General features: G+C 36.4%; 1 protein-coding gene across 2 annotated transcripts in view; it reads left to right on the forward strand.

Moving 5' to 3' along the window:
- The window catches only part of LOC107587233 (dachshund homolog 2), a 169,267-nt gene that overhangs the window by 116,837 nt on the left and 39,650 nt on the right, over positions 1-12,780 (forward strand). The gene's annotated exons all lie outside the window — the stretch shown is intronic.

Genomic DNA, 12,780 nt, shown 5'->3' on the forward strand with positions numbered 1-12,780 from the left:
GTCGGAGTTTGTTCAGCGACTGCTTCGGTGTTAGGCTGAGAACGATGTTTGCGCGAATACGGTTGCAGCAGGACTGGAGGGTGAAGTGAGTTAATGGGGGCTCCTGTGAAATTGTGTCTTTATATATAAATACTGCTCCGAAAACCCCCGTTAACCAGAAAAAAGTGGGTGAGAGAGAGAGGGAAAAAGAAAAAGGAGTAACATGTGTTTCTTGTCGGAAAGCGGGTAGAAGAATGAGAAAACGAAAAGGGACTCATTGGTCTAATGAGGAACTGTCAGGGTGAATCACTGTCACAAATGACATCAGAAAAGAACTGATATATATTTTTTGTAGGGCGACTGACAAGTTAAAAGAGAAATCCCATGCATTATTTAAACAGGCTCGGGAATCTGTCAGCCATGTGATTTGCCGCATTAGCAAAAACCAGGTGTGTGCTGGAGAGAGAGAGGGAGGGAGAGAGGGGAGAGAGAGAGGGAGTGCGCACATGCAGAGATTACGGGACTCAGAGTTGTGTATGTTGCAAATCCCTAACTACCAAAGTGGTCAGCACTTTTATTTCTTCTTTTCTTTGTCTCTCACCTATCCTTGCATTTTGCATCACACTTTCAAGAGCTTTTCTGTCATCAGAGAGCAACTGTCACTCTTATTAAATCAGATTGGATTGTCCTAGTGTTGCCACTGAGGACTGCCTCACTCGCTCATCTCTTTCTTTCGTATTCTCATGTAGCACTAGCTAAACATACTAGCCTTCTTGACAAGTCCCGAACAAGTGTAATATTTGAAACTAGTAATATGACCTGGATATTTCTTGACAGTTTCTTTCGTGATATTCACCATAAGACAGTTTCCCCATTCCTATCTATAATTCCGCTGTAACCAGAGACACTTCTCCCTCCTCTCAGCTCCCATAAATGCCATCATCTGATCTCGGCTAGCCCTTTGTTTTATGTAAAATATTGAGTGTGTCGAGAGCAAGAGGGATAAGTGTTGATCTTGTGGCTGAGGTGGGGGAGTATCAGTTTCCTGTATCACTCCAGCCCAGCATCTCTGTGAGAGTTGAGCTCACCTTCTGAACTTGGGTTCAGGGTCAGGGTTGTGTTAGAAAAAGAAAGATTTTGGTGGAAATGAATGTCTGTATGATACCTGACTGTAGATGTGATTGCATGTTCCGTTTCAAATGGACACTTGCATATTGTGGGATTCTGAGGAACTTACTATGGATTGTCTATGGTTCGAATAATGGCTTGCGGTGGCCATGCATCTTATAAAATTGCATTTTATTAGGGAGTCAAATTGATAAATAGTGTAGAATGATAGGAAATTGGTATGTTGCAGGCCAGACTCGAACCCATTTCTTCCACATGAGCACCATGGCTTAATGCATCTGGAGTATTTGCAACTAGCTAGCCATAAGCTGGTCCTTGAAATTTTTTTTTTTAATGTTTTTCTCTTCCACTCACTTGATCCGTTTTAAAAGTCCTGTTAATCTTTGAGAAACTTTATTTTTGCATATTCCAAAGGCTACTGTATGTTATAGTTTGACCTTAGATACACAAAATAATCAATTATAATATATTCATATTTGACTTGTAGATAAATTTTGCATGAGTTATAAGTTCAGGCAGGTCAGAGTAGGTCATTAATCAACTATTATCTTGTACAACGTCTTGTATGCGAGGTGCCATTCAGAAGTCAGAGGTGCCCCATGTGGCCAGACTTTTAAAATCAGGAACTGAAAGGTGTCAATACTGTTTAACATGATCATATTATCATGTTTTGCTACACATTGTTAATGTGTAACAAAAAGTATTTAAATATGATTTTGAGGTAAATGTGATTTTACAAATTATCCATACATTAGCGTTTTAGGTTATCTGTACATTATAGATTGTCTGCTGTTATCATATTAGTCTCTTTCACCTGTCATGCTGACTTATCAGAAATCTCCCCCAATCTGTGTCCTCTGACTGAAATATTCGCCCGGATCCAGCCATCCAAATTTAATGTTCCATAAATCATCATCCGCACAGGGACAGGAGCTGCTTGCTGACCATTGCCGGAGATGAGCACTTTTGAACAGACACACATATTTCCGCTCACACTAAACAAGGAGGCATACTCACATAAATAAACATGTCATGAATTTTAAAATTGTAATAGCAAATACACACACTCAAGCTTGCATGAAGCTGAACAGCTGAACACTATACGTTCATACATAAACCTGTGGAGCAGAGCTGCATTGATTACCCACTCTGTCCATCAGGACACAGTCTGTCTTATAAACAGATGGCTCATATAGCAACGGACCATAAGAAGGACCTGCATTATCCTCACTCACCGGCCCCTGCATCTTCCTTGCACTCCTGCTGGTTAAACCCACTCCTGACTGCCTCTCTGCTACCTTGATTTCCAGATGACCGTGCAGTCATCCTGAATTAATGCATCATCGAGAATAAACTCCTCTTCAGGGATAAGAGAGATATGTTGTATATATTTCATTTGGGGAAAACATGCCCCTAAATTGCTTTCATTGAGGTGTCTCAATTTATAAGGATTTACCCTAAAGGACAGACTTTAAGGAATAGTTCACATCCCCTGGTTACTATGAACTGTCAACTAAGGCACAAGCTGCATTACTAATTTGGAAACATTTCTACTTTTGAATTCTATAGAGAAAAAAAAAACAATTTGCAGCTTTGAAACAACTTGAGGGTAAGAAAATAAAAACTTTTTATTATTATTTATGGGTGAACGATTCCTCTAAGTGCATGCTTTTTGAATGCATTCAAAATGCTGCTGTCTACTTGAAGTGCTCAAAGTAGATAAATTCTCTCAAGTCATTTTCACCTTCCTCTCATCCAGAAGTGTGTGAACAAGTTAAGAGTGGCTGAGGAGTATGTAACAAAATGCTTGCGAGTATATGCTTGTGTCCAAAGCTTCTGTATTTAGTCTCAAACCCTCGGTTCAGCTAATGGGAATCCATCCCGCGTAATGACCCACAGTTCCTGTCAGTAATGAGATGTGGGAATTGCCCGTCCATTCGACCAGATGATGCTGTATTAACAGACTGGGCCAAGCAGGACTGACGGGGGGCCGCCCGAAGCCCCATTGCCCCACCTCATTTTTCATCCGGCCGACACCGGAGCTGGCGTGAGGGTCCGAAAGGGGATTGATTTCAAATAAGCCTCAAAATGACATCTAATGAAAGCCCATAAAGATGTGGGGCTCTCCACTCCAAAACAGTCAAATGAGGCATGGTCTATAGAGGATAAACACTTGACGAGTCCTTGCTTATGGATGAAGGTGGCTACTCAACCTCATCTACAAAATTGTCTGACAAATGTATGCATTTACTGCTCAACACATATCCTTTAAGCCACATTTCCCAAAAGCGTGGCACAAGAGAGTCGCCTGGGCCCCCATCTTCTGTGGCGCTCATTGATATGTAAACGCGGGGAGATATCAAAGAGACATCTTTTCAGGCTTTCTGTGAAGTGAGCACTACTTATGATCAAAGGCTAGTCGCCGTAAACCGTTCAAAGAGAACAGAGTTCTCTGATGGCCATTAATGTGTGTCTGTGATAAGGGTAAGTGAAAGACTGTGCCATCTTATGCAGCACAAAAGGCCCATGAGAAACACAATATAGGACTCAGTTAGTGAGGATGATGAGATGTTGAATATTCAGCTGAAGGTGGAGGTATAAATATGACATTCATTATTGAGAGCCCTCTGCAAGAATAGTAATTTATTTACTGAATCAGTGAGATTCAGAAGCTCACCTGGGTTTTTAGGATTAATCCTTGTTCCCATTTTCCAACTTTTTGTCTCTTGGTGTCCACCAGGGCTCTGTCCTTGGTCCACTTTAACTTTTCCTTTTTCTGATAAAATGTATGGGTCTCATGTGTACAAGTAAAACATGTGAAGACGTTCTCATGCATATGTCATCAAAAATGTTTGCACTTAGTGCAATTACTTTGAATTAAGGCTAAACTGAAGCATGTAGATCTAGAAGCTCACATAGGTTTTTAGGATGCTTCCATGTTCCCATTTTCCAATTTTTTGTCACTTTGTGTTCACCAGGGCTCTGTCCTTGGTTCACTTGAATTTTTCCTTGATCAGTAAAATTATCTCATACAGTGTTTAGCTTTCTATCAGTGTAGGAAATGGGCTTTTGCTGTAGCTTTCACTCCTGTCAAAGCAGTGCATCTCCTCCAACCTTCTACCTACTTCTCACAGCAATTAACGCTTCATTAAAAGAGCTCTTTAATCATTTTCACTTTCAATTCAAACACTTTTACATCAGGCCTCTTGTGGATTGCTCTCTCATTGTTCAGGGAGGGAATTAATGACTTAAAATTTATGTTTTTCCCCCTTGATCGCTCTTCTTCATTATTACTTCTTTGTTATTCCGTGTAAATATATTTTGTTTGCACCCCAAACTCAAAGCTCCGTGCTTTCCTATGGGGCTTTGAGCGGAGGTGTATTCATAAACTTGTAAAGACATCCATGCTTTTGTGTCTTCTTAGTCATCTTAACATGTCTTCTACAGAGCTGTTTGCGAGTGAGTCGCTCTACCTAATAAGATTTACCGTTGCTCTGCACTGAATCAATCCAACTGACCTGGAATGGATGTTAACAGTTAGATGCAGTGTATTGCATTAGGTGCAACATGAAACAGGAGCATATTTGAGGTTGACTTGTCAAAGTGCTTTCCAGCAGCAGCATAGCATGCTTTATTAAAATAGAAAATGTGTTGTAATGGAATTCAAGGTAGTTGGCCTGAAAGTGAATGCTCGGTAGTCATTATACTCGTGGGGCAAGATGTGCCAGCCCTGTAATCTAGTAAACTGTGCATTATTTTGATCATGTGACCATATATTAAGAAAAGACCCATCACATACAGCTATGTGTGCTTTGAGGAAAAAACGTGAATTAAAAAACCTTTTGACCTAAGTAAATTTTCTAAATGGCAGGTGGCAAATTGTTTTAGGCTTAAAAGTATATATCAGAGATGTTATGAATTGTAATTCTATGAAACTGTCACTAGCTACAAATAAGAAATTGTGCATTAGTAAACTGTTTTTATCCCCATCTGTGTTCATATTTTTATTTAAAACAAAAATGGTTCATATTTCCCTCAATGATTCAACTTGCCACTAATGTAAGTTGTGTCACTGGACAGTTTTTTTGAGAGATCAGATTTTTATGGCCTTAAATTATAGATGCTTTCTTCAAATTGAGTTGATAGCAGACATCCTGAGATATAAGTATATTAGTTAAGAATAAGTATATTAGTTTGACCTCATTTCTCTTTACATAGAGGGCAATCTGAAAGTGGCACAGCTTACCCCCACCCTCTTATACTGTCCTATGTCCTCTATTCCAGAGCAGGTATTATGTGTTGTTACCTGCTTGCATCATATCGCACAGTGCAGATCATTCACATACAGTGGGACTGAATGGAGATCCATGCAGATGTCGCATCTCCATGGCAGCTGAAACTGATGTATAGCCGTGAAGGTTGTCCTCCTCAGGGGGGCTGTAGTGTGTGAGGTGTGTCAGGGTGTGTATGGGGACATCTGCGCGGAGCAGGGTGGATACTGCGGGGAGGCCAGCCAGAAAGGTGTCTGGCACAGTGTAGATGGATATAGAGAACTCAGTGGGTGCCCCACAAAGCACTGAAAACACGCTGCCACACATAGATGCATGTACGCACACCGCCATCAGCCTCCTAACCTTAAAACATGTAAGACCGACACAGATGTCACTCTTAACACTGTAAACCATGTCTGAAACAGTATGTTACACACAGACAAGATATCCTTTCAGACTTCAAAGATGGCAGTTATGTCAGATGACATACTGCACCATATTTCAAATAAAATCTCTAATGGGGTTAAAACCAGGTGCCTTTTCATGCAAGATTTAATTTATATTAGAGCATTACATTTCAATTATCAAAATATTTATTTGAATTTTATATCTGAATTTTTCTCAATTTTAGCGATGCACCAAAATTTGGCAGATCCTGTTAAATACTGTATTTGTGTTATGGCCAATAACCAATATGATGGCTTGTTTTAAATCAGTCCTCTTTTGCCTGTTGAAAACTATCAATAACTTAACATTCACACATCGTATTCATAAGTTTCAAGTGATATCAGATACAAAAACAGTGTTCAAAAATATGAATTATTATGCTTATATCTGACTTCCTTTATCAGCCTAATCAAACAATATGAATAATAAACTATAAAAAATTCCATTATTGGTTGATACCAATATGGTCACTGATATACTGTGTATTCCTACTAGTTAGATTAATATTTTGGCTAATATATTGGTATAGCAAATTAGCAATATATCAGATCAATCAACCAACATACCAGATTAAATCCTGATAACCAGATTTGTTTAGCCCATAAAATATTTAATTACCTGAAATAAAATAAATGTCAACTGCAATAAAAAAAATAAAATATAAAATAAAAAAGTCATTTTTATCAGCCAGTTGACAAAGATAATTTCCTCATTTTTAGTTTAACTTGATGTACTAAAATAACAAACTGAAACAAATATTTAAAACTTTATATATAGTGTGTGTGTTTGTGTGTATGAGACTGTAAGGTTTGCCGGCATAATGATATTAATGAATGCGTGTGTGTGTCACACAGTATGTTTAGTTTTAAATAGACGGCAGAACCAAAGCAACACAGTGAGTTTTGCTGCTATACATGGTGAACACGTATGACTTCAGGGGTTTGTTGTTTGAAACGTACTCTCTGACCCTTCCAGCTAGTAGGCTTGCTGCGATAGACGGTGTTTTCGGTTATACCGGTGTTAAGCCGCAATGCCAGTTACAACATTTGCTTACCGCCCCCCACCGTAATTTAGATTTTTTTATAGTAGCAAAAATAATTTAGCTTAGTTCAGTTAGAGGACAAACACTTTTAAAAACGAAATGCTCAATGCAGAGTGCCGAACCGTGCGCGAACAACAGTGCACCACGGAGCAGGAGTCAGATTTTATTTATCACGGGAGGAGAGTGAGTCGAGCTGACTGACAAGAGTGAGGTGAGAAAGACAAGACAATGGCAGAAGATTGTTTAGAAAGGAAATGCAAAGGCGCCTGTTTGGCAATATTTTAGATTTTGACTGTTGGAAGTTTTTTTGAACATTCGTTTCTTTCACCGTGTTTGCTGATTACTTTATTTAAACTTTGTGTATTTTATTTATTTTATTTTACATCAAAGTGTATATGCCGTGCCTCCAAGCTTTCTTATTCGTTTAGCTAATAAACGTTCTATGGTTTCTTATTTATTTGGTTCCACAGTGTTGCTGATTTTCAGTTTTATATACCTAAGTAATTTGTTATTTTATTAGGCATATATGGTGTATTTTTATTCGTTTTGTTAAAAGTTCTATGAGTTTGACGTTGTTGTTGCTTGAATTGAATCAATGCTGAATTGCCGCTAATTTGAAAGTGAAAGTAAAATGCGCACGGCGCTTTTTCAAGGTATTTGAAAGCCAAAAAATCCGAGAAAAAGAGGGAAAACTCAAATGAACAATTGCTTGACGCCGAATTGCGGCAATTTAATTGCCGCTAATTTGAAAGTGAAAGTAAAATGCGCACGGCACTTTTACAAGCCATTTGAAAGCGAAGAAAAGAGGGAAACTCAAATGAACTAACCCCACCTCAACGGTTATACCGGTATTACCGGTGTTGTCACACATCGATTAACCGGTGGGAAAATTTCCTCACCGTCACAACCCTACCAGCTAGTAACTCAGTGTACTGTATATTTACCATTGGTTCTTGACGGTGTGCACTGACATGCAACACAATACAGACAGGTTATGTTCAACACTGTTGTTGCATTTTACTCGAGATGAGGTAGACCTTAAACATATCAGTACCAAGTTTAAAAATCTAATGAAAACTTTGGAAACACTTTACTTGAAGCCTTTAGGTATAATTCATCATAAATGTATTCATAATGTACATTGTAATGCTTTATTATCTTTTCATAAATAATTGTAACCGAAGTTAAAATGCATTATAATATTTGAAGGTTTGTTTGCCATGCGTTTTAATGCATTATAATTTCTGAAGGTGTAACAATGAATAGATACAATAAGTATAATCATGTATTATAACTATAGTTAAAGTTATTCATGAGATAATACAGTGTATTATACTGTGTATTACAAAGCATAATTAATGCATTAAAACTACTTTTGTAATGCATTATATATTAAGCCTTTAAGTAGTGTTAAAAACTTTAAGAAATAATAATAAAAATAAAATACAACCAAATTAAAATAATAAAAAAGATCATACCATTTAAAGGTTGTGTCATTGTTTTTTTTTGTTTGTTTGTTTTTTTCACAATGCAAAATATTTTCTTCAATCTCAATTTAACTAATGTCGGTAACATGTCCAAAACCTAAACAGTTCATTAAAACACACACTCTCTCTCTCTCTCTCACACACACACACACACACACACACACACGCTTACACTCAGTAATCCTGTCCAGACTAACATAGCAACATAGATCACTTTCAACCTAGAAGTTCGCATCACCCTGATTTCCACAACAAAAAACCCAGAGGATTTTTCCATTCACTTTTGTAGTAGTACAGAAATAAGATCTGTGACCAGCAAAAGTGTATTACCTTATTATGGCACCGGGACTTTTGACACCATTTAACACATTTGTGTAATAAAGTGCAGCAGTGCCCGTCCACTTTTTCAGCGGTATTCTGGAAGTATTTCTTCCGTTAATTTTTTTCATAGGGCTTTAAATTAATCTTTTTTAACAAAACCAACCAGCTACCAGGTAAATCACAACGTTACAAACATAAGTGACAAATTTAAAATTATTAAACTATGCTGCACTATATCCAGTCGGTATGGAAGCCTGTTTCCGCCACTGAATAAAAAAAATTAAAAAGGTAATTGCGACTTTTTATCTCATAATTCTGACTTTTTTTTTCTCGCAATTGCGAGTTTACATCTTCCAATTCTGACTTTTTTCTCAGAATTGTGATATAAACTCACAATTGCGAGTTATAAAGTCATAATTGTGATATAAATTTGCAATTCTGAGAAATAGTCAGAATTGCGAGTCAGAACTGCGAGATATATATACTCACAATTCTGACTTTTTTCTCAGAATTCCGAGTTTAAAAATTTCGAAATGGTGACTTTTTTTTTTTTTTTTTTTTTAGAATTGCGAGTTTACATCTTCCAATTCTGACTTTTTTCCCTCAAAATTGTGATATAAACTCACAATTCTGACTTTTTTTCTCAGAATTCCGAGTTTAAAAATTTCGAAATGGTGACTTTTTTTTTTTTTTTTTTTTTAGAATTGCGAGTTTACATCTTCCAATTCTGACTTTTTTCCCTCAAAATTGTGATATAAACTCACAATTCTGACTTTTTTTCTCAGAATTCCGAGTTTAAAAATTTCGAAATGGTGACTTTTTTTTTTTTTTTTTTTTTAGAATTGCGAGTTTACATCTTCCAATTCTGACTTTTTTTATTCCTCAAAATTGTGATATAAACTCACAATTCTGACTTTTTTCTCAGAATTCTGAGTTTAAATCTCAAAATGGTGACTTTTTTTTTTTTGAATTGCGAGTTTACATCTTCCAATTCTGACTTTTTTTCTCAGAATTGTGATTTAAACTCGCAGTTGTGAGTTTATAAGTCTTAATTGTGATATAAATGTGTAATTCTGAGAAATAGTCTGAATTGCGAGTCAGTACTGTGAGATATAAACTCACAATTCTGACTTTTTTCCCCAGAATTCCGAGTTTAAATCTCAAAATTGTGACTTTTTTTTTTAGAATTGCGAGTTTATATCTCACAATTCTGAGAAAAAAGGTCAGAATTGAGAGTTTTTATCTTGCAATTGTGAGCTTATATCACGCAATTCTGAGAAAAAGTCAGAATTTTGAGTTTATATCTCCTAATTCTGAGTTTATAACTTGCTATTGCGAGTTTATATCATGCAATTTTGACTTTATAACTCAAAATTGTGAGTTTATATCTCTCAACTCTGTGGAAAAAAAAACTCAGAATTGTGAGAAAAAGTTAAAAATTACAAATTAAAAAAATTTATTCAGTGGCGGAAACAGGCTTCCATAAGTCGGTCACTATTGCTGAACACAAACTGCCCAGATTATTGAGTGCCTTGTTGGCTACAGTGTTTACTTCCCTATTTTTCATGTTTTAATCAGTTCCTTTGTTTGTGAAAAATGATATAATAGAATCTGTAAAAGCATGCAAAAACTGCTCAAACTGACAAGGAAATGCTATGAAACCTTAGCAAGATAAAGGAGTCCATTTCCCCCAAAAATGTAGAATGTCATTTCCACCAGCGAATGTTATGAAACACATCATTTGAGATGTGATGGAAATTACACTGTGGTGGAAACTTTCAGAAAAAAGAACAAAATTCTCCCATGATATATGCATATCTACTCTTGAACAATGTTAGTAGACAAATAAAAATAAACTAGTTAGAGTGTGAAAAGTATGTTTTAAGAGAGTTTAAGTTCACAGAGCTAAAAATGGCCATAGTTGAAGAAACACCTGTTGGCTATTTAGCACCTACACTACGTGACCTCAGAGCTCGGCTTGTATGTTCAGAAATTAATTATATTAGACAAGAGCAAATATAGGTTATATGGCATTTGCAACGTCTGTAAAAGCATGCAAAAACTGCTCACACTGACAAGGAAATGCTATGAAACCTTAGCAAGATAAAGGAGTCCATTTCCCCCCAAAATGTAGAATGTCATTTCCACCAGCGAATGTTATGAAACACATCATTTGAGATGTGATGGAAATTACACTGTGGTGGAAACTTTCAGAAAAAAAGAACAAAATTCTCCCATGATATATGCATATCTACTCTTGAACAATGTTAGTAGACAAATTAAGAGAGTTTATTTAAGTTCACAGAGCTAAAAATGGCCATAGTTGAAGAAACACCTGTTGGCTATTTAGCACCTACACTACGTGACCTCAGAGCTCGGCTTGTATGTTCAGAAATGAATTATATTAGACAAGAGCAAATATAGGTTATATGGCATTTGCAACGCTAACACTTTTGCTCTCCGTCACTCTTAACGTCTCTCTTAAAGACAAAAAAAACTATTTTCTCTGTATCTGTTGGTTGTTTTTATATATATATTACTCTAAATTATGTTACTTTAAACATAACATGTCTTCGTTCTGTTATCTGAATATCAAAATATGAGGCGGAGTATTTATTAAACATGAATCCGATTCTAGGAGATTACAAAGCAATTTTTGAAAAATACAGTGTGGATAACATTGTTTTTTTGTTGTAACATTCAGTTTGATGTTGAAGGGATAGTAAAACTGATTACAGTGATATCTATGCATCATTATGCACTGATGGGCCTCACAAATGGCTTCAGAATTCATTCTAAAGCAGTTTACATCCTATTACGACTTCATTACACAGGACACGTATTGCTTATGGATTGAGTATTGATATCGAATGTCATGAACGCACGGTTCTTCCCTCATCGTTTTGTGTTTCATCAGCCGTCTGCACCGCTCGTCTCGTACACAAACACGTGTGTACGCGCGCTCTCAACTCGGCCTCAGGTGTTTGGGCACAGCCATTACTTTATCAGGCTGTTTTTTCCTGCTCATTCAAACGGCTCCCTGATGAACGGCGCCCCCGAGTTCTACAGAGAGAGATTTTAATTCGTATTATTATTAAAAGAATCACTCACTGCAATCTGTTGCAAAAACACCATCTGCTGGATCACTCGTAGGACCTCCGTTGCTTATTAGGCAGAATTAGACAATGATTTCCTCTCCTCTGCTTGCATTCCTTCTCCCTCCTCTCTCAACTAATTCAACTTAAGTTGTTTTATGGCACTTTGCAACTAGCTTTTCTGCTGCATTTCATTCCAGTGATTAATTCCCAGATGTCATGTGTTCTGGGATGAGCTCGGAGTGATTGGCAGAGGGGTTAACTCTATAACGGCCTGGGGAGAGATGGGATTTTGTGCAGAAGTTTTGTCTGTAGGTGTGGAGGCGGTCAGATTGGCGGGAACATGGGCTCGAATCTGGCCTGCGTCATATCCCAATCCCCAATTTAAAACACCCTCTATAAGTTTTCACTTACAACTGTTCTCTTTAGCCTATTTTAGGATGATTTCTTTTTTGCAAATATTTAAAATATTAAATTAATATAATACAACAATGTATTTATATGCACATCATGATAGTATATGTCGTTCGGACTTGAATTTCTGCTAATTTATATTAAAAAAAACATTTTATTACACTAATGCTAAATTAAACAAGCTCAAAATTAAAACATTCAGACAATTTAAAATAATGGGAAAATGTCATGAAAATGTCACAATACAATAAAAAATTGGCTTCATTTTTATACTGATTATAATCAAGTTTTTTATTAATTTATATATTAATATATAATATGTTTGAGCACCAAATCAGCATATTTGAATAATTTTTTTAAAAATCATGAAATGACACTGAAGACTGGAATAATGACTGCTGAAAATATATTAAAATAGAAAACCATTTTACCGTATCTTATTTTTACTGTATTTTTGATCAAATAATATTTTTGAACAAATTATGTTCGATCAAATAATGTCCTTTTAAATTATAGTCTCATGATTCTGAATGTTATAATATACTTGCATAGTACCAATCAAAAGTTTTATTTCAAAAGAACAAGAAAAGCCCTGG

Source organism: Sinocyclocheilus grahami, unplaced genomic scaffold (genome assembly GCF_001515645.1).
Source record: "Sinocyclocheilus grahami isolate Dianchi unplaced genomic scaffold, SAMN03320097.WGS_v1.1 scaffold91.1, whole genome shotgun sequence".
NCBI lineage: Eukaryota > Metazoa > Chordata > Actinopteri > Cypriniformes > Cyprinidae > Sinocyclocheilus > Sinocyclocheilus grahami.